The sequence below is a fragment of the Tachypleus tridentatus genome, chromosome 2 (assembly GCF_004210375.1).
Source record: "Tachypleus tridentatus isolate NWPU-2018 chromosome 2, ASM421037v1, whole genome shotgun sequence".
NCBI lineage: Eukaryota > Metazoa > Arthropoda > Merostomata > Xiphosura > Limulidae > Tachypleus > Tachypleus tridentatus.
In genome coordinates this window covers 73,753,379-73,777,653 of record NC_134826.1, presented here as the reverse complement: position 1 = coordinate 73,777,653, position 24,275 = coordinate 73,753,379, and the positions used below count along the sequence as shown (strand labels likewise).

Below are 24,275 nucleotides of genomic sequence, written 5' to 3'. Positions count from 1 at the left end.
GCTGTTAACAACCGACATTCTTAACCTACAAAACACACATTGTACACCTCTGAATTATCTTTATACCTGAGCACAGAGCAGCACAATGGGCTATCAGTGCTCTGCCCGCCACGGGTATCGAAACCCATTTTATAGTGTTGTAATCCATTAATATACCGCGGTATCACTGAGGGGCCATCCCTGAAATACACAGTACATATTAAAGTAAATTAAAGAAACATACACACTACGGAACAAGGAGTTCACGGTACAATAAATGTTTTACTCACAGTTTTTCTTTTACTTTTTTGTGCTGCAACCTAAATCGCTGTCATACAATATGTATTGTAATAATACTCAAATTAACAATATATTTAAAATATAATTTGCAATTTTGTCCGCCACTATAAAGCTCTCTACATGAGGCTTTATATTTTGTTTTCAGGACGAAAGTCACATTGGGCTATTTTCTGTGCCTGTCGCAGGGGATCATACCCCGAAGTTTAGCGTTATAAATTCGTAAACTTCTCGCTCTATCACAGAAGGTCTCTATATGATGTCTAAGCTACATTTATAAGACAGCAGCAAAAAAAAGAAAGCATTTAAAAATTAATATATATTCATAGTTCCCATGTTTCAACATATAATGTATTCCCTAAGAACGGCTCGGCACGGCCAGGTGGTTAGGGCGCTCGACACGTAATCTGACGGTTACAAGTTTGAATGCCTTTCACACCAAACATGCTGACAGTCAATCTCACTATTCGTTGGTAAAAGAGTAGACCAAGAGTTGGCGGTGGCTGGTGATGACTAGTTGCTTTCCCTCTTAGGGACGGCTAGCGCAGATTGCCATCGTGTTGCTCTGCACAAAATTAAAAAAAACAAAAAACATCTCCAAGAACAGTGAAGTAACTGAAAACAACCCATTGTACCATTTCTGAAGATCTTGTTATTTACTTCAGTGTTAGAAACAAGCAACAGAAAGAAACAAATGAATAATATTAATAATATTCATTTACGGAAACATTGAAAAAAAAGGGAAAATATCTTACTGGAGTTGTCAACTCTCGCAAGTAATTAAACTATAATTTTAAGTTTCTAAATGTTATTAACTACGTACTTTAAAATAGTTTTTATACTATTTAACCTAAAACGTGCCTTTCTCACATATAGGCAGAACGCTCGGGTCAATGAATAAACAGGGTTCAGTTTTAACATGTCTGTCATTTTGAGCTACTCCCCAGGGAGGAAGATGAACCAAAACAATCCACTGCCACAACGACTTTGTCTGGTATTTTGAACCAAGTTATGAGATTTACTCTTACATTTATAATGCTTTCAGGGCTGAGAGTGCAAAGGGTGTTCAGTGACGTCACGACTAAAACAAATCACTATGGTTAAGTAGTTAGGGCGCTCGACTCGTAATCTGAAGAATCGAATTCCCGTGACCCCAAACACACTCGACATTTTAGTTATAATATGGTGTTCAATCCTACTATTCGTCGGTAAAAGAGTGGCCCAATGGTTGGCAGTGGGTGATGATGACTAGCTGCCTTCCCTTTAGTCTTACATTACCAAATTAGGGACGGCTAGCCCTCGTGTAGCTTTGCACGAAATTCAAAACGAACAATCACTAGGTCACACCCTCCCAACAGTTTTCTTCCTATTTTAATGGAGGGACTATCTTGTCTTGTAAACAGCAATTGTTCGGCATCTCATGCACACGTGGGCTAAAAAAACAGGCCATAGACCTCTAGAGCTACTCAATTACTTACCAAAGACAAGTGAGTCAGTCAGTAGCATCACCCACCTCAAAGCCAGGATTTGCCAGAATAACTGGATTGACTTACACATTTATAACGCGCTCAAATCTGGAAACCTTTAACAGTTTTATCTGCAGAGCGACAAATCAACCAATTAGCCACGCGCATTTCACGGATAAAGTGAGCATTTTTGTAACTTGACTATTTTTCAGTGATAGTACAGAAGAGAAGGAAATTCTTAAGTCGGCAGAAGAGCAGGTAAAAAACAGTTAATTAGTTTTACAATAAGTTCACTACGAGTAAACACAAATATACCAGGTCTTTATGGGAACCAGGTGTTTTTTTTTTAAATTTGACAAAATGATTCTGTCAAAATTTGTGGAAATTTCCCGAAGAGAAACAAAAGAGATGAATAAGAAAAAAATAATCACAGCTGGAAGTGTAAATAAAGTGTTCTACTGCATCATGGCTCGAACGTTAGGGTTTACGATATGCAGCCCGACACGTTAAAGTAGACGTTGATGTATAAATATGTATAAAACGTAACCAGTGTTAACAGATACACAAAACAAACTACAGCATTGAACTTTACTTTAAAAGTGCTGATATAAAAACTATTCCTAGAATGTGTTTGTTCATGAATATTTATGCATATATTCTAGATAAGTAACAGAAAAGTCGCACATTAAAACCATATTTATCACCCATTTACCTCTTCTTGAAACGACCTAAAACGTCACATATCTTCCTTTTAGTCTATAATTTCAAAAGTAAGAATGTTCAAGTGGAGACAGCCATTGTGTAACTTTGCACAAAATCCAATGAGCACCTTATAGTGAGAATAAAACATTGAACCGTTCTAACTAATTTAAGAAATCAAAGAATGTTTTGCGTTTCAAAGCGACATTTTTAAATATTTGAACTCATTATATAAGAGTAATGTTTTAATTTAATATACTTCATGAAAGCCTCTCACAACGAGTGCTCTACCAACAGAATTAAAGGGTTAACCTGTGGCAGATGCATGAATTGATAGACTTCTTTTCCAATGTGCTCCTCCCTGATGACCTGAAATAGCTCACTATCCACAATCAAAAGTTTTTCTTGTCGCGTAATGTCAAAAAAAAAAAAGAATACATGTGTTAGGGTAAAGAAATAGAAACTAATTATCTTTATTTTGTTACTTCGTTATGGTTATAATTCTGATGTTTTTTAAGTTGTTAAATTAAAATGACACGTCTTATGTCATTTCCAGATTCACGAAACTCGGCCATTGAAAAAAAAAAAAACAGTATGAAATAACAGGCTGACCTTACAAAATCCAGTCAAGAAATGGTGTGTGCTTAAATAGTGATAACTAAGTTGTTACACACTTCATTTCTTCTAAGTGTAAGTTTGAAAAACAAACAAACATGTCATCCTGTGGACTAGAGGTTAGCTTGAAATATAATAACACAAGTTCGAAGATCGGTGGTCATAGCTGAGATAACTTGTTGTGTGCTTAACAAACAAAACCATAAGTGTATAATAATCTTTACAGTGTAGCTATGGTAACCAGTGAGATCCCAAAATCAGTTTTGGCCATCACTGATCTTTCGATGTCAGCGGAAACATAACACAACATAACCAAAACTCGTATGAAGATAATCTAATCGACACACAAGAGATAGACATTCATGTTAAGTAATATATCAACATGACAACAGTTTCTCTGGCTGTTTAAGATCAAACATTAGTTACAGGTCAGAATAATATCTTCAGAGTAGCTCTCTAGCAGAGGATAAAATCATCTATGATGAAAACATAATTCCAGATAATAGGTAATTTCAAATCCGGCTAGTGAACTATATAGATATTGTTTGTTTGTTCCAGAATTTCGCGCAAGGCTACAGAAGTGCTCTCTGAGCCATTATTTTGAACTGATAGACTAGTAGCCTAAAAACGGTTAGCCGTTGGACTCCTACTGTTTCACGGATTAGTGAATTTAACTGGCACTCTATGGGATCATGGGTGCAATGTAAGTGTGAAACGCGTTTGTTTTTGTTTGTAATGAGCCACGAACCATGAATCTACGGATCCAAATTCCAAGCATGTTATCCACTCTGCTATATTTAATGTGTCAAAGTGTAAAGTGCAACACATGTTACGTCAACTACACACAAAATCCCCGAAGTTTATTATTTAAATAGTTAGGTTGACTGCTGAGATAAAATTATTAAAAATATTAATTAAACAATATACCATAGATTATCAAAAATTATTTATAGACGTTGTACTTATAAATGAGAAGTACTTAAGAGTTGGCTTAGTTGTTAGTAAGCACAAAGATACACACACCAGGCTGTCTGTGCTCTTACCATCTCGGGTGTAAAACTAAATTTTTATCGTCTTAAGCCTGCAGACTTACCACTTAGTTACTGGAGGGAGGAGACTCATAATTCTGCGCATGTTCAGTAACAACAACCAAAATATATATATATATATATATTTAAAACAAATACTTTAAATGAACAAACTTGGAATATTTAAAGTACAATATTAAACAAGGAAAAATTGTTAAAATAAACTATAATGTAAGCAGCATTCTAAAACGTTTATCTTATATCTAAACGAAATATATAAATAAATATTAAATAGAATGTAGAATGATTAAATTATAGTATCTCGTACCTAAAATTTTCCAGAAGATTCTAGAACGTAAAAGGTACGTTATAGGCTGAAATGACTGAACTTCTTCTTGCCATGTTAATTTCTTTTACAACTGTTGATAAAATAATCTTAGTACAAGTTATGTTTTCCCACAAGATAAGAAACGTTATCATTAGAGTAAAACATTCACAATACCATATATGGTAAGCACGTTTATGCTGTATTTCTTTACACTAGATGTCTCTCAGTTTCACGTTCAGAGCACGTGATAACACGTGACATTAAGAAGATAAACTACCATGAATTCTTACTGAAAATGTCCTTATCAGCATAATAGTTAATATTTCCTCTCATGCATATTTAGTACTGAGAGATAACGACATTAATCTTAGAATAACTGGGATGATGTCTTCGATTAATTCTTTTGTGTTCATAATCTTTGTTACAATCAAATGGAATGTAGTTTTGTGAACTGAGAAAATGAAGTGCAAGATAAAGTAACGCAATACGCTTTAGTTATAAAAAAAATAAGAGGAACACGTTTAACAAGACGTTAAGATTCACGAAACAGATGCTTTATTGTCTCTAACCACCCTGTTTATATTTACAGGTCTTGCTTGGGTTTTACTTACACATTAATAACTTGGCTGTTTCACCTTTCTTTACCACGAGGAGGGTGGTGGTCTCTGACTAAAAATGAGGCGTACCTTTCCAGCTAGTGCGAAGGAAAGCTTCGAATATCAACTAAGTATGTTATTATCAACAATATTTTAGTATTACCAATGACTGAAAAGATGGGGAGAAAAGATAAACCATATTATCTGTGACGAGTTCAGTCAAGGCGTGCCATTAACCACGAGGTTTAGCCAATCGTTCAATGGACAAGGGCATTAACCCCTCTTGTGTTGAACGGAATGGTTAAAAAAAAAAACAGTTTGCTTTAATCACCTGAAGAGTCCAGTCATTGATATATTTTTGACCATTTTATGTGAAAACACGCACGTCCATAAAACCAACAATGGGTGAACAATTAGCTTCACTAACACTGTTAATATCAAAATATCAAAACATGTCTGAAAAAGATTAATGTAATCCAAGTTTCGTGAAATCGGTACCCTGTTAAAAGTTCACGTTCCAAGCATTTTCTGTGTTTGATATACTACAAGCTAAGGTGCTCGTCCTTTGTCCGGGTCATGAACTTAAACAATGTGGAGTGAATGCTATGATAAAACAACAACAATAATATTAACTTGCACAAAATTTACTTATATTATTACAATATGTATTATTACCACATCCAATGCTTTATACAAGTTTCAAGAACTCAGTGTATATATATATTATAAAACATGATGGCGGCCAGGTAGTGACAGTAGGGTGCTTTCTGTTACCAGCTTTCAACAACAATCTTTCAATATTCTTCGGCGATATTTCACGTAATTAATTAATTGATGGTTCCAGAAGTGTCTTCTGAACCGAAGTTGAAAGGTTATGGGTCAAAGTGGGAAGTGAGTATAATGAAAGAAATGGCTCTTCCTATCAGCCTACTGGTGGATGTTGGAATAGAAACATCATCTGACTTTATGTAGTATTGCAACAGAGGCAGCTATTTTTTCAGCGCACTCTTATATAAAAGAATGTTACTGCACTTTCTAAGATATATAAGACGCTATGTGCCCTCTCCCACATATTGTGTATACGTTGTGTGATATAATTTCTAACAGTTATTATTGTTTTGGGTGTAAGAACGTGGTGCGATCTATAAATGTCGTGAACGTTAACTTATACCTAAGGTAATAAGTGTTAAATAATTAATGCTTGAAAGGTTGTGAACCCGCAGTAACATACCTCTTCTTCCAAACTCTCATACCACAAAGTTTGTTTGAGATTGATCCAGCCTCCTAGGAGTGGTTAGATAGTACACAAACACACACACACATATTAGTGCATTATATTTTGATAGAGATGGAGAAAACGTTACCCCACTACTAGTGGATTAGTAGTGAGTTTTCGGCCTTACAATACAACGCTAAAATATGTTGTTCGATGGATAGAATGAAAATAGCATAATGTCAAACTTTGTCCTAAAAATGAACACACAAACAAATTCTGATAAATCCAGTTTCGGATGATCCAAAACCTGGTAAACTCACATCATAAAACTGGAGTGGATAAAGTGATTTATGTGAAAAGAAAGATTGAATTTAATCTAGAAAATATATTAAATTAGGGCCTAGCAATACTTGAGAACAAGGAATACCTTCAGAAACAATGTGAAATAATTAATCGTAATCCTTATTTACGTGCACACATTCTCAGTAAGCTGATGTCTTTGTTTATTCAATTTTTATATATATGTATATTTTCCTAGAATAATCTTTTGTGTAAGTGACTAAAGTTCCACAGAGGGTGCTGTTAAGTTAGAATATTGCATGCCAACTGCTTCGTGCCAGGACTTTTTATCACTCTACTCGGCTCTAAAGAAAGAAATGAGGCCTAGGATAGGCCGGGTCAGTGACAATGAGTAGCTATAATTATGTCTGAAGACACAGCTCGTACCTTCATCAAATTTAAAGATTCTTTCTGAGCTTTGATGTGCACTCTAGATAACTTCACACATTCAACTAGGAAAGGGAAGGAGAAGTGAAACTTGTTAAATAGTAATAAGATACCTTAATTAAGGATTACTTTCTTGTGTTACAGCTTTACAAGGTGCTAAGACTAATTCCAATTATGTTAGTCCTAGGTCTTACGACACAAGGGGTGAGTAAAATAAGACGGTATTGAGCAGACCCTAACTTTTAATAAGATGGTGTTTAGCGGACCCTTACCTTTAATAAACACCACACTAAGCTGGAACACTTACTTACTTTCTAGGTATTAACCTTTTTTGAAGACCATAAATGTTCATTATATTATATTAGTTAACTTGAGTAACGTGAGGCCAAACCGAATTAACTAGTGTTAAACATATAGTAATCCACTTGTTTACACCAGTTGATGACATGACAAGCTTGAAAATAAAACCATCTTATTCTGCCAGTTTCTTTCCGATGTTTATCTTTAAACAAGAAAAGAAGAAAAAAACACGTAGCGTCTAATTATATGAACCTCTTTGCGCGAAAACCAAAAACAAACTAAACTAAACTAATTTCTTCTATTCCACGTTTGCACGCTAGGCCACAATAAACCAAATCAATGCACAGCATAAGATTGTATTTATTTTTAAAATACGCATGTCATTTCAATTATTTTATGTAATTTCTTGTACTTGATAAATACGATATTAAGACTAGAAGAGATGTGGTTTTCTGTACCCAAAACAGCCGTATTGCTCCTGATAGCGATGCAGTAATGAATACTAAAATTAAACTTTCCTTCACAGAATTAGTCGGGTTACCATAGTAAGTCCAGAAATATCCCATCTTAAGGATGTCACCTCAGGGGAGAGGGAGAAGAGGGTGATATTATCCAAGATGACAATGATACAGTTCCAATGTTTGACGCCAGAGGGTGTCGTGTGTTTGTGTGGGCGCGCGTGTAGCTTCATCGAAGTTTTCTTTTTTACACCAGATGGCAAGTCATCAGGGGTTCGTTGCTAAGCCACCATGATGGATGATTATATCACAAAGTGGAAAACTTGTTTCAACATTACATTATAATTCAAAAAGTTACCACCAGGGACATATCGCTCCAGCCATATTGAATGGTTGCTTCGCAAAAATAGAACGATGTAGATGCCTTAACAAAAATTTATTAATTCAGTAATATTCTAATAATAAAAATATGGACACAAAAATTATTTTTAATAATTCAGTTTTTCACAATAAAAATTTACAGTCTTATATACATAAAAAGGCAAATATATTAAGGAAGAATTTACATGAAAACGTTTTACAACTAGATAACGAACACTCATATCGTTACTGTGTGTATGAAATCCAAATTTATATAGAAGTTTTCGTTTTGATACTTTGTATAATTACAATATATACAATATTGTCCACACACCGACTAATATGGTCCTTGAAGTACTTTTTGGTTCTAAGTCCACGTTCGACTATTCTCTTTAATAAATTTTCTAATGTTGATATTATTTATAGCTAGGTAGTTCTAATGAATCAAAATGTTCACCTTTTTCATTTCGACCAAAATAAATACCAAATTTATGACTAGAGTCCAAGATGAAAATGTTTAATTGTTTTTCTACATGATCAGGTGGTTGATCACTGACGAACACACATCCAAACTTGTTTATTGTTCACAAATTGAATACATTTCTAAAATATTCATACCTTCCTACATATCTGCTACGATGTTTCTAGACTGAGCAATTTCTAAAACTGACTGAAATTCTGCACATACTAGAATATTTGTAGTGTTAGATAAAGCATTATCAAAATGTATTTCAGTTTGTAAATTTCCCTAATTCACCAAGTTAAAGTGAGAATCACCAGCAGATAGATCTGTATATGATCCTGAGTATTCATCATACCTTATATGAATTCCTTGATCTTAAAATTGTTATCCTGTTCCACTAAATATTGTTTCATAGCTTTGTGCATATAGCTCAGCTTCAAAACCTGGCTGTAAAGGTCGAGAGAGTATTTGTATTCTCAAGACGGCTGGTATGCGTGTTAACACTTTTACTAATAAAGCAGAGAACAACGTTTTGACCTTCTTATGTCATCTTCAGGTTAAAAAAACAGAGTTTGCTTTGTTTATTTGTTTCTAATAGCAAAGCCACATCGGGTTATCTGCTGGAGAGTTTGCAACTGACCGTTTCCCGAAGAAGATCAAAACGCTGTTCTGTACTTTGTTCTAATTAAAGAGGTAACTGACCGATAGCTGACCACAAAACCATATACTGCTGCATACCATATATTCCCGACATCAGCAGAAAAATAACCAACATTTGGCAAAAACTAGCAACAAAATATGACATTTCAGTTAATACCAAATTTATTCAAAAACAAGGCACAAAACTAAGGTCTATACTGTGTAAAAAGTACACTGACAAACACCACACCAACATTATTTATAATATACAATATGCTAACTGCCACGACTTATACATTGGAGAAACAAGTAGAAAAATGGAAACCAGATTCAAAGAACACAAAAAGTCACCTTTACACGTTTTCGAACACTGCAAATCAAATAAACACAACATAACCATAAAAAACACCCAAATACCAAATAAAGAAACAAACATAAACAAACGCAAAATTAAAGAAGCCTTACTTATACAACTCAAGCCCAAAATAAACCAATACAAAGGAATACCTTCATACCTATATTTATTCTCATTAAAGTTTTAATACCCATACCAGCCATCTTGAGAATACATTTTTACTTCAAGTGGGTTTCTCTCATCACGAATTACTTCACTACGGCTATTATACGAGAAGTGTAAGTCTATAGTGTTTCTTTGTGCACTATGTTTTCTGTTTGAACTCCATTATGCCTGAACTTACCTGCATTACGCCATTGTTGACCGTACACGCTCGTGTGATCCTAACGAAAATAAGAAACTTAAACCAAAAAATTATTAATATAAGAAATGACATTTATTTCGTCCAACAGTACCGAAAGGAAAAACTAATCCGTAATTTTGTGAAGATAAAACTATCCAAGAATTTTAATCAGTGTCAAAAATTATCCATAATTTAAAGAAATAATTGTGCCCGGCAGCGGTCTCTTGCAAACTCTCTGTTTATTAGCCTGAAGATGACCTAAAAAGGTCGAAACGCTTTCTGTAATTTATTTTAATTAAAGTTTTAATACCCATGCCAGCCGTCTTGAGAATACGTTTTTACTTCAACTGGGTTTCTCGTCAACACGAGAATGTATATCTGTTTTTCATTCACGTAGATTACCACGAAATTAATATTGTAAAGTTTAAGTGTTTATGGATTTTTCTTTCAAGGTAAATTAAATGCATCATTACCAACACATCGTATAACAAGACGTGTAGGTATTTGGCCAAAAATAATTATTATTGTAAGTTTTCCCTGGAAATTAAAAACGATTTAAACACCGCATATTTCAAAGGACATTTATCTGCTCTCTTCTGAAATGCTTTAACAAGTGACAAAACGACTGGTAACAGAGAGCAAATCTTTAATTGGAATGAGTTGGAGTTTTAAAACAAGAACTTGTTCGGTAAAATATATGTGAATATAAACGACCAATCATGACAACCACGTGCATCTACGTACCAATCTTTGTTTTCGTCATTCTCGCCATCATTAATATCGAAATCATCAAAACTGTTTGCTGTGCTTTTTATCCACATGGACGATGTGAAATGACTTGTCTTAGCTTCACCATTATAACAAAGTTTCCATGCAGGTCTTACATACGTACAGGTTGCGAGACAAAAAAGGTTTACCATTAAGGTGTTCATGAACCTGAGAAAACAGAAAATGTAACTAATTTATATATCTTCATATGATTGCCAAGCCTGATGATACTGGATCTACATATTTATCTCTTGATTACGACATAGAAAGTAGGGAATAATGTTGAATCCACTAACCTTTTTCAATCACTTTGTATGGGAAGTTGAGAAAATATATCTAGCTCAGATTTTGTACACTAATAGAACTTTCTCGTCAGAAACGTCTGTAGTCGATGTTCTCCGTTTCTTAGCTTTATATATTTTGAACATAAGACCTTTATGTTTCTGGTTTTTTATTATATAGAGCTTGTCTAGCCTGATTCTGAGTTGTTTGTATCACTTGTCGTTTTACAGCACTTTTACTTGTATGACGTCAGATGCTAAATTTATGTCTGATTTAACTGCCTAGTTTCCTAAGGCTAATGCTTTTTTCTTTTTCCAGACGTGGTATAACAAAACGAAATAGATTTCTTGAAACGTCTCCCAATTCGTGTCTTCGTCAATATTGATTGTGAGTATAATAAAGTAACGCATCATGGGCCTCTGGTTCTTGACTGTAAGGAGCTCACATGTGAGTCACTCTTCCTTGTTCGTATTGATAAGTTGTCCTTTACATCAATGTATGTAGTCTGAACATTTTGTTTAGACGCGTATATATACTGAGGATTTGTAAAGGTGATCACTTTAGCATCCTGGTCTTTAACTTGAACAGTTTGTATCAGTGGTACCTATATATCACCAACAATATCAGGTTCCACAATATCTGATAGATAAACAATGACAGTCGATCCTGTACTATCAGTTATACTTGGATTTAATAATAAGCACATGACAACAAATCTACCATACGTGTTAACAGTATGTGGTAATACAAAAGACTCTGTTATCATGTGTTTATTATTAAATCCAAGTATAACTGATAATAGGTATAGCATGGCCTAGCGCGTAAGGCGTGCGACTCGTAATTCGCGGGTTCGCGCCCGCGTCGCGCCAAAGATGCTCGCCCTCCCAGCCGTGGGGACGTTATAATGTTACGGTCAATCCCACTATTCGTTGGTAAAAGAGTAGCCCAAGAGTTGGCGGTGGGTGGTGATGACTAGCTGCCTTTCCTCTAGTCTTACACTGCTAAATTAGGGACGGCTCGGTGCAGTGGGCTAACAACCTACTCACTTAAATACTTGTTGAAGAATCCGCAAGCGATTGCGGCCCTATGTTCCTCGATGGAATCTAATGGTGATAACTAACTCGGATAGTACAGGATCGACTGTCATAAAGACTCCATTTTTAATATTCACATTTACTTTTCAGGTGAATGAATGAAGTAAATATACGTTCATTGTTTGGTTCAGAAAGTGTATTTTCTACTTGGTTTAAGATTATTGTGATAGTCTGAATAGTACGATATCCACGTTAAACTATGTGGATACTGTAATTAGACAGTTCCCAGAAACATTCAAAATTAACAGATCTCAAAATACGGAGATATTGTTTGTCAGAGTATTAATAGGAAAATAATTCATAAAACTGTTACTAGTTAACGTCACATACATGTGATCCATGCTGAATAACAAGAAATAGTCGTTTTATGAAAGCAGTTGATTCAGATCTGTTTGAGGAATCCAGTTATTAAACTTAACAGGATATCCTTTCCATTTTACCAAATATTGTTTGTTGTTGCACAGATGTCATTCGGAGACTTTTAAATCTCTGTAGTTCGGATTCATAAAATGTTCCATTTAACTTTTCTCATAAATAATTTTGTAGTTTATATAGTGATGGATTTCTCTTTGTTCTGTGGTAAGTCATGGACATATCATCTCTTTAACAAGACTTATAATGTTTTTTTAATTTGACTCTTCACTTTACTAGTACCTACTTAATCGCCTACTCTGAAATAAAATTTTACATCAGTGGATAGTTTCTAGAGCGTTTTTAACACTGCAGAATAATTAATACCTATATGTCTCCTGTTAATGTTTCGATGGTACGATTGGTTATAGGCACTGACCAGGTGTTTCAGTATAGTTATGAGTAATGTACCGCCACATTTTAGAGTGTGATTAAATCTTTCTTCTATAGATGCTTTTGTTTTGTCACGTGTAGTAAAGAAGAAAATGTCTCATTCCTTGTTCGTTGAAAGAAACGATTAGTAAACTCTGTCCCATCGGTTTGTGGTTTACAAAGTTTTCTACCCTGTTTTAAAATTTGATTGAAAGATTTTTACAAACGTTTTACCTTTTGTTATACTTAAGTGGAACAACAGAATCATATTTAGAAAACGTGTCGATATGTGGAAACATTTAAACTGATTATTATATTCATCCACCAAATTATACCGCCATTATTTATCAATCTCCCAAACGATAACTTGGTTTCTCGAAAATGTATATTTTACTGGTTTGCGTAAAGTGTTTGTATCCAGTGTATTTATCAGTTATTACCCTAATTTAAACTTACGAGCCAGTTAGATCTAAATAAAGGCCACACTATATCAAAACTAGCAAGATGTCAAAGATGGTAACGTTTTATTAGTATTTACTTTTATTTATTTTACTATCAAGTTTGTCTCTGTAGTAATAAGTTGACTTTTACAACAGATGATGTTAATTCTTAGACGAATCGAAACTTAAAAGGATGTCAACAGTCCATGACGACAGTCAAGATGTGTCACATGTAAATGAATAACGCAATACTACTTTATTAAAAACGATTAGATACAGTACATTTAGGTCTTCTGACACGTGTGTCATGTTTCCATCTGTCTACATTTCCAACACCTTGTTGGAGAATATTCATATCTGACACGCGTGTCATGTTTCCATCTGTCTACATTTCCAACACCTTGTTGGAGAATATTCATATCTCACACGTGTGTCATGTTTCCATCTGTCTACATTTCCAACACCTTATTGGAGAATATTCATATCTGACACGTGTGTCATGTTTCCATCTGTCTACACTTCCAACACCTTATTGGAGAATATTCATATCTGATAATCGCTCTGCACATTGCTTCCAGTCTTTAGGGTTAAAATTCTTTCATTTTCGTAGTACGTCGTTGATTAGGTCGATTATGTTACTGTATGAGACTCATCTTCCATATATCATTAATTCCCCACGATCATTACACATTGGATCCACGCTAGAACATAACAAGTGTAGTAATATTTAAGCTTTATTTTTATATTTCTGAGGAACGCTGCTGGCGATTTCCAGATATTCTCGAGTCGTCGATTCCATTCTAATTCTAACATGTTTCATGACTTGTGAATGACAGATTTGATGACGTTGTTGCAGTTGGTTTAACATCTAAAGATAATGTATTATTTTGTATGACTAAGTTCATATCGTTATCTATAGAGTTTGATACTTTATATACAGGCCTTTCATAAACTGTCAGTTGTCATATTTTTATATTCCAACAGCCTTGCCGATAGCCTGTCCTAAACCACCAAATAATGAAAGTATTGATCCTATGATAGCCCATCCTAAACCACCAAATAATGAAATTATTGGTTATAAGATAGCCCGTCCTAAGCCATCAAATAATGAAAGTATTGGTGATACAGTAGCAGTATAAACCATCCTTTCTGTATTAGGAAGTTTCTTTTCTGTTTAACTGGTGTTTACTTGTCAGCCAACTCTCTCAATAACGACTTGTATCGTCCAAGTTTCCACTTTTGTATGTTCGTAATGGGAACATTTTATCCTTTCAAACATTTACAAGTACTTAAGATAAAGTAATATTTAACTCTGACAATCATTCCTTTAATTTGTTTACGTGTAGCTTTAAGTCATCCACAGAACAACTCTTGATATGATGTTGTTCTAGTGTCATGATGGATAAACCAAAATAGACTGTGACTACAACATATAAAAACTGTTGGAACATCCATTTAGATATAACATCAACTTTCTTCACACTATAGCGATGATAACTGTTAGTATGAAATGGACGTGACAGTAGATTTTGGAAGTTGATAAATCAAACAATTCCAGATTGAAACAAGCAAACTTCTCAATATCTCGGCTTTCTCTCTCCCCTGTGTGTAGTTATATTACAACAATTTAGCCACACTCCACAGATAGGGACAGTCGAAGTTACCAGATTTCCATGAATTTTTTTTTTAATTTCACGCAAAGCTACACAAGGGCTATCTGCGTTAGCCGTCCCTAATTTAGCAGTGTAAGACTAGAGGGAAGTCATTACCTCCCACCGCCAGCTCTTGGGCTACTCTTTTATCAACGAATAGTGGGATTGATCGTAATATTATAACGCACCCACGGCTGAAAGGGCGAGCATGTTTGGTGCAACGGGGATGCGAACCCGCGACCCTCAGATTACGAGTCGCACGCCTTAACCCACCTGGCCATGCCGGGCCTTATATCACGTCACCCAATCACACTAACGACGATCAGTATGTGAAAGATATTTACTTGAAGACGGTTGTTTAAACGAAACAAGTTTATACATCCAGTGACTAAACATTTCTATGAAAGTTTTTAATTTCTCGTGGCTTGTTTTTCAGATAAAACCCTCCTACGGCGGCAGCTGCAATGTTAATAAATGAGTATATAGTGAGCTAAAAAATAGTGTTACCTTATTTTGGTACACACACAACAACTATATTCAGTAAAAGTCCGGTACTTTGATAAACACACTATAACTATATTCAGTAAAGTCTGGTTCTCAAACGTTTCACATCAATGAGTAACTAACCATATGGTTGTCTCGTTGTATCTTGATACATTTCTTCAAAATATTTGATATGTGATGGAAACGTTTATCGTGTTAAAACATTCAATTGAGATTTGTCAGTGGCATTTTTGAACAAAATAATATATTGATAATTTAAACTAATATTACACATTTCTCTACTTTGATGAAATGTATAGTGTATAATATAAAACACAGATAAATCAAGCTGGTGACTTCCACGTGTAAAATGTCGTTTATTTTCTCTTCTTTCACTCATAAGGTCGTCAATGACAAAAAAATTTGGTTTATCAGACTGTAAAAAAATAATAAAAGTTTTCAGGTAATGCTGGTAACGTTGTGCGTTACTTTTGTGTAGAATGATTAAAATTCATCATAAAACTAAACAGTGGTTTGAGGAATATGAATAATTTCGCCATAATGATAAGTTAAAACTATGATTTACCACTTGTGTGAATAATCAGTTTTTGGACCAACAGTGACCCACGTTACCGTCCAGCTCATGTTCAAATTCAATAAGATAATCTTCTGGAGGTGGATCATTAGATCCATCTGTACTGTGGACAGTAGTGTCCGTATTATAATACAGAACAGACAAATCTAACGTTCCTAATGTACAGTATAATTTAAAACGAGCACGTGCTGTTGTGAACGATGCCAGAATGATGTTGGTTTGACTTTTCTACGTCAGATATTCATGTTTTCAATAAGGATCTATATTTTCTTCAGTAACTTCTGTTATAAGGTTGCTCTTATCGTCCATTAACAAATAATATTCTTTAACAGATGTTACGTAGACCAATTGTGATTTGTCCTCAGACATGACCCAATGACCCCAGAAAGAGTTGATGGTTGCTCACCTTCCTTTTTAGTATACTGTTCAATATATTCCTGTTTTTTCTCTTGATGTAACATAGTGAGAGGGCCAACTTGAACTAGGGTTCGTTTTCTCTCGGGAAACACAGCAGGTATCCCGATGTGGTTTTGCTATAAGAAAAACAAACACACACACACAAACACACTCATCCTGAGCTTTCCTCTTTTATTTTTAGAAATACATCTATATAATTTTAAAACAGTTGTGTGTATCTTTCAGAAAATTGTTAAATTGTCTTCTACACTCTACTCATCTCTTGTGGTCTAAGCGACTGTATAATGATAATATTCTTAAATCAATACACGTTTTACACATAGGAAAAGTCAGTTCCCCGTTACTTCTCAGAGGTAATAGTGGGTAATAAAGTTTCCTAAGGGCTAAAACTTTACATTTAATGAAATCGAAATAGTTATTTAAAGTAGAAAAAAAACTGTTATTATAATTCTTGGATACTTAAGAGGATATTGACAATATTTATTAGTCCATGGTTATAAAGATGTGAAAAAGTTTCCTGTATAGAAGGAATCTCATAAACCCTGGCGGTAATACTATTGTGTGCTCCCTAGGAAAATCCATTAAATCAATGTTATTAGTTCTTACTTTCATGAATACATGCTCTGATATTGTTAGGACTTTTTATGCTGTAACTTCAAGTTGTTTTTGTCTTTCAATAGTACGATTTCTTACAAACCATATAGGACTATTCATAACTGTTTTTCTGTTTGTTTTGTCTGTTTTGAATTTTGCGCAAAGCTATATAAAGACCTGCGCTAGCCATCCCTAATTTAGTAGTGTAAGACTAGAGGAAAGGCAGCTAGTCATCACCACCCACCGCCAACTCTTGGGCTACTCTTTTACCAAAGCATAATGAGATTGACCGTTACATTATAACGTGCTCACAACTGAAAAGTCAAGCATGTTTTGTGTAACGGATTCAAACCCGCGACCTTCAGATTACGAATCGAGTGCCTTAACCATCTGGCCATGCCGGCTAGTGTTAGTGTTTTTTGTATCAAAGTAGTAACATTTATCACAGTCACGATAATAGCATCTACAAAATTCATAGATGGTGTTTTGTTCCATACAGAAAATGATTTGTTTCTCACGTCTATTAAGGGTATGCTAAATATTTAACCCTTTATATTTTTTATATGGTCTAACCACTGAATATTTAACCCTTCATACTTTTTATATGGTCTAACCACTGAATGTTTACTTGACCGTAATTATAAAACATCCATGGTTAGATATTAGAACTATCGACTACCATGGTGGTATAAACGTACTTCAGTAAACAGACATGCACACAGCAGAAACCATTTGTATACCTAAATAAATCTACATCAAAGATTGCGAGAATCTTATTCCCGAACTGGAGACAGCACTGTTAAACTATGGCTACATCACATCAGCGACATTTAAAGAAGCAAATAAAGAATGATAAATACAACGTTCAATATTAGTATTTCTTCTTACCTGCACCTTCTTAGAAATCAAAGAGGTACTCTTCTTCTTGCCACTGGTAGTGCCAATCTAGGAACCCTTGTCTTATGGATGCTCACATGGCATCAAGAGAGTAAAAACTGGGATCCAGGATAGATCCTTGATATTCTTGATTTGAGTTGATATTAATAACATGAGGGAAATATCCTTTCTGAGGCTCTTCTAATCCAAAGGTTTTTGGGAACAATGACAGAGACATTGGTATAAATTTATAGTTGTCAATTATCTTTATTCTGAGACTTTTGATGGTCATGATCATAACTGTTCCGCTGTTTACAATAATCTCAGGTTCTATTCCTTTATTAATAAGATAAATCAACATAAGGCGACTATCAAAATTTTCCATATCATCTGCTACCACTGTATGATTCTTATGTTCTTTCAAGAATAAGAAATTACAGAATTCGTCACAGGAATGACATCCTGTGGAAACTATTTACCCCGTAAACACCTTTTTCCTGATCTGTCTCAAAATCAAAATTTAAATATATATTTGACGGATCTAAGACATCTTTGTCCTGGAGAAAACATAAACGGTTGTTTAAGACATATAATTTACATCCTACACAAATAAGTTCACCACAATGATCAAATTCAGGATTACGTTTCTTTCTGTCAGTAATGAAAAGTAATAACTTGCCCGGAGGAAATCTTTCATTGATCTTATGACATCGAAGTGGTGATCATGATATCATAAATATATTTTCTCTGAGCATAAAGAAAATATATATATTACATGGTTAGTGTTTTCTAATGAAACTACGTGTATTTGAAAATTTAAATGACTTTATAATGCACTAATAACTAATACCTTCTGTGCCGCATGGTCCTTGTGGAGCATTAGCCAAAGAACGCAGGTTTTCAGACTCATGTGTCAATAATGGTCGTTGTTCATTTCCAACATAATTTCTGATAGAGGATAAAGCCAGTAAATACTATTGCTTTAGCCCAGCAAAGGCTGTCATTATTGTTATTTATAGTAATAACTGATTATTAAGTTAGTCAAGGCTGATATTTGTGTTCGGTACTACCAACTGGTAATTCTAATGTTAACATCAATTTTAAATGAGTTATTTAGTGGTACATCTTTTTTTTTACTTTGATTTACTTTTTTGACTGTAGTTAAAGTCATTTTGTAAGTATGTGCTTATTGGTTTATTGAGGTTGTTTGAATAAACACATATTGCTACTTTATTGTACAGATGCTTAGTTGTATCGTCCAGTATGCTTTGAATGTTAGTATTAACAGTGTTGTCCAAATTAGTTGTGCCTCCATGTGTTTTAACATTGAAATAAATAATGTATGTATTAGAAATATATATGTATAAACGGCTCGTTTGGGTTGAGAAAATATTTTACACAGAGGAGCGAACAACGTTTCGACCTTCTTCGGTCATCGTCAGGTTCACAAAGAAAGAAAGAGGTAACTGACCAGAAGCTGACCACATGTTTGGAAGGGGTTGTGTAACTGAGTGTCGGAATGTAGAAGGCGATGTTAGATGTTTGAATATATAATTTTATATTATTTATTTTATTATTTTTAATATAGGTAAAAAGGCGTTCCTTTGTATTGAATTATTTTGAGTTTAACTTGTTATATAAGTAAGGCTTCTTTAATTTTGCGTTTGTTTATGTTTGTTTCTATATTTGGTATTTGGGTGTTTCCAATGGTTATGTTGTGTTTATTTGATTTACAATGTTCGAAAACGTGTGAAGGTGACTTTTTGTGTTCTTTGAATCTGGTTTCCATTGTTCTACTTGTTTCTTCAATATAGAAGTCGTGGCAGTTATCACATTGTATTTTATAAATAATGTTGGTGTTTCTCAGTGTAGTGTTTACATAGTATAGACCTTAGTTTTGTGCCTGGTTTTTGAATAAATTTGGTATTAACTGTGATGTCATATTTTGTTAGTAGTTTTTGCCAAATGTTGGTTATTTTTCTGCTGATGTCGGGAATATATGGTATGCAGCAGTATATGGTTTCGTGTCTATAGATGGGTTAGGGTCTCGGATATAGAGTTCTAAGGCTATCTTGCAGGCTTCAGTGGTTGGGACTTCTATAAAGAGAGATATAACATCGAAACTGGCCATTAAGGCTTTATGATTAAGTTGATTTAGATTAGACTTGAAATTAAAAGTGTCTTTGATGAATGAGCTGGCTGATGTTACATATTTGGAGAATGCCCATGCTATGTATTTACCAAGATTGTAATTAAACGATTCATATGTGGACATTAAGAGGTAACTTTCTTTCTTTGTGAACCTGACGATGACCGAAAAAGGTCGAAACGTTATTCGCTCTTCTATGTAAAATATTTTCTCAATCCAAACGAGCCGTTTTTACATATGTATTTCTCTACAAGTGGGTTTTCTCGACATCACTAATGTATGTATTAGAAGCTATGATCTACTTTTTAACATTCTACATGCAGACTTTTTAATAAATTCTCTCTGAGGATGTTTAGTAAATACTTGTATAAGACAGAGTATATTACTAAATGTAATTTGAAAAAGAAAATAATTGCAAATATGTGAATTACATATATACAAGCTTTGAAAAATCACCTCATCTTCCATTTTAGACAATCTCTTGTGTGAACCTCAGAAAGTTTGTTTATCTTCACCAGTATGTGTCTGTAAAATAAAGAAGTAAATTAGATGATTTTTGTATGGGAATTCGAGTTGATCAATGTAAATCAGACCATCAGTCTCTTCAACAGATAAAACCCACGGAAGGAAGTAAATTCTTCCTAAATGTTGACACAAATTTCTGTCTAATTTGTTGAGATTTTCGCTGCTTTATCATTTATCAGTTTTATCATTGATAATTACATTTTATAATAGGTACAGTTTGATTAAATACAAACATTGTATTTAACTGATATGTGTTACTACATATTTAAAGTGAATTGTGAATACTTGTACATAGCGACAGCGACTTTTATTTTAATAGCAATTTTTCCGTAAGCTTTAAATATATAAGTAGAGAGAAAGTGACAATGTATTTCAATTAACCTTATTTTAATAAAAGATTTCCATAAATATGAATGTTGCACATTCAAGTATAACTTTCATTTTATTATAAGTGGACTAAAACTCTCTGATAGTTTATTTTATTACTCAGCATAGATTATTATGATAATCATTTGAACATTATGTAAAAACTTTTACATTTCAGTAATTAAGGTATAATGTATTTATGTCGAGTTTATTATTAAATATATTGTGTATAATAATTGTAGTCTAATTGAATATATTTAACAATCTGCAAAAGTTAATATTATATAGACTTTATTATAATAAATTATTATAGTAACTGATGTTTGTATTCTTTTTCTAAACACTGATTTTTTATCAAATTGGTCCTTGGAATAGCTATCCAGTTATTGCAAATAGAATTTGTCATTCCATGCATGTCAGTAACCTTGAATATCAAACACTTCAGACTGTCATATTTCTTTGAACATTAGGGTTATGTGTAATTTGTGAAATACTAAGTGTCCTACAGAACGCTGTGTGAAGAAGCTATGAACAATTTTAGAATTGTATTCCATACTTTCACAACTTCTAAGTACGGTTGGAAGTGATCAATGGTTATATAGAAAATGGACGAAGTCAGTTAATCATTTATTACGTTTATAACAGATAATGAATTTTAACATAATTAAATCTAGATGTTAATGGCCTGTACTGTCACAGTATATTTGTAAAAATACTGTGGTGATTATACTGATTAAGTATATGTGAAAATACACCTTTGTAAAACAAGTGTAAATTATTTTGTTACAAACCAGTAAAAGTGTCATTGTTAGATAAACATTTTATTGACAATGTAAAATGATGTACAAAGTATAATTTTTGTAATATTGTTTATAATGCAGGTTTATAATGTTAAAATGCGGTGGGCACACAACATGTAGCTCAATGTATAGCTTTGCACTTAATAACAAATTCATTTTTAAATATTCGTTGTGTACCATTAAACGTTGGTTTTAGCCTTTTTGTTATCTATAATTATCGTCTTAAGCTTACGAATACGTGTTTGTATGACACTCACCGAAAGTAAGTAAAAAATATATTCATTTCTGTCTCGTGCAAATCGTTATAGGAAGCATACCACTGGTTATGAGTTTGTGTCAACAAATCCGTTAACACAGTTTCTCATTGAACATTACGGAAGCTCTGCTAGCAATAACTTTGTTTGGCTGCCGGTGGTTCAGTAATAAATACTTTGGGCTTACAACTCTGCAATTCAGGGTTCAATTTCTAAGATAAGCATAGCGTAAATATCGGTAGTGTATTGTACATCGTGACGTAATCACTTATCATCGTTGGAATCGAATCCCAGATTTTGACATTGTAAGTCCATAAAGCTACTGTTGACCCATGGGGGGAAGGGTTGACTAACAGCCGTCAGTGATATAAATAAGACAGGGTAATTGATATTAAATTATCGGTTCACATCTAAAAACTGAGGTAAAAACAGAAATATGAAACTACACAATACATGTTCAGGTCTACAGCGCCCCTTTCGCTCTGATGGCTCTACCTAAACGGACACCAATTAAAGTACTACAGTTTTTCTTTTCTAAAATTTATCCCCCACTGGAGCACGAAAAAACGTTGTTCTGTATAAACGTTGAAGCAGTTCCGTCACCTTATCTAGTTGACAGTTTTAAGATTAATGGACATGGCAAAATCATATGTCTAAATAAACAGAGATGGATGACTTGTGCTAAAGAGAAAAACGTCCCACTAAAGAAAGGCTGTGGGGTATCACTCGATAAGGGAAGAGGGAGGAGAGATTGCCAAAACTAAACAAGAAGCACTATTCTTATTCTTTGTAATTTTGTTCCCTATAACTTTGTTGTTGGGTGAGTAGCTATCTAGCTACTACTTTACTAAATCATGCTGTATAGTCATTGGATAGGTTATTGAAGATAAAGACCAGTTATGGCTCTGTATACGTCATCCCTCTCAAAGTAATAAACAGTCCAATATGCATAATGTAAACATTACTTAAGCAGTCAATACCTGCATCTAAAAATAACGAGTGTATTTATTACAAAGAACAAGGCCAAAAATATTATGACATATAACATATCTATAGATATAACATATATCTAAAAATATAACGTAGCTATAAATATATCTATAAATATAACATATATCTATAAATATAATATATATCTAAGATATAACATATCTATAAGTATAATATATATCTATAAATATAACATAGCTCTAAATATATCTATAAGTATAACATATCAATAATAAGCGTTAAACTTAAACGTTACACAACTAAACAAAGTCAGACTATGATGTGACACTTCCATAAACCGTGTCACATCATAACTTGTGTCTTAGAAACTTTGTTTGGTTATGCAGCGTTTTAGTTTAGGACTGTTTTATTATTATTATAAACATATTATATGTATAACATAGTATGAGTGAGTGAGAGAAAGAATGTAATGTGGAGATGTTAGGGCCAACTTTATTAAACACTTGCGTAATATTTATTCATATTCAATTAACGCATTTGTTTGTTTGTATTTCAAAAAATTCAAACAAAACTACCAATACTGACTGTTTCTTATATAGTACACCCATGTCTCCAACAAAGTTAGTTGCATTTTGTGTTGTTTTTTTTTGTCACCAACGGGGTGTAAACCTTGTATCTACAGATTCGCAATCCGATCACGCTAATCATAGGCTACGCCAGACCATCAACTTTACTGTTTATTATTTTTACAATTTATGCGGCTCAAATGAAACAATTTTTTATTCTGGCATAATTTACATTCTGTACGGTTCTTACATGAACTGCTATAAATGCCACCTGGTGTTTCGCGTAGTGTGACATAGAATGACAAAACCCATCGATTTTATTGCCTGATACACGCTGTGCCGTCTTTAAGCGACCACATGTTAACACAACTAGGTTTTCCTTACGAAAATACATTTATTTTTCTCTGGTTATCTACTCCAATGGTCATGCTACATCAATTTAATCGCATACTCATATACCCATATACCGCTAGGGGTCACTATAAAGGAAGTAATAAAATGTACGCAACAGAATTAGGTTTTTTTATGGTATGAAACTAAGCGTGAAAGGCAAAGCATTTACATCATTTAAACTAATAATTTCGCAAGAAAAGTACGTATATCGGTTTAAGAAATTATAATAGCAAATCACATAACCAAATCACTAAACAAATATTTTAACCAGAAAAATAAAATCGTTTACTATAAGAAATCCTTAAAGCAGATCAGTAAGCAAAGCCTTGAACCAGAGCATTCACAAAGCCTTCAATCACTTCGTTAACAAATCATTTTATATCCATAAAAATAAGTAACTCATCTTTTCAAATCAGTAA

At 33.7% G+C, this 24,275-nt stretch overlaps 1 protein-coding gene across 2 annotated transcripts in view; it reads right to left on the bottom strand.

The window, feature by feature from the left end:
* The window catches only part of LOC143244235 (plexin-B-like), a 170,989-nt gene extending 166,558 nt beyond the window's left edge, over positions 1–4,431 (bottom strand). The window contains exon 1 of one of the 2 annotated variants that reach the window (XM_076488533.1): positions 4,413–4,431. The gene's annotated coding sequence lies outside the window, so the exon portion shown is untranslated. The remainder of the gene's footprint in view (positions 1–4,412) is intronic. The other variant, XM_076488538.1, reaches the window with a different exon arrangement.
* Between the last annotated feature and the right edge of the window lie 19,844 nt (positions 4,432–24,275).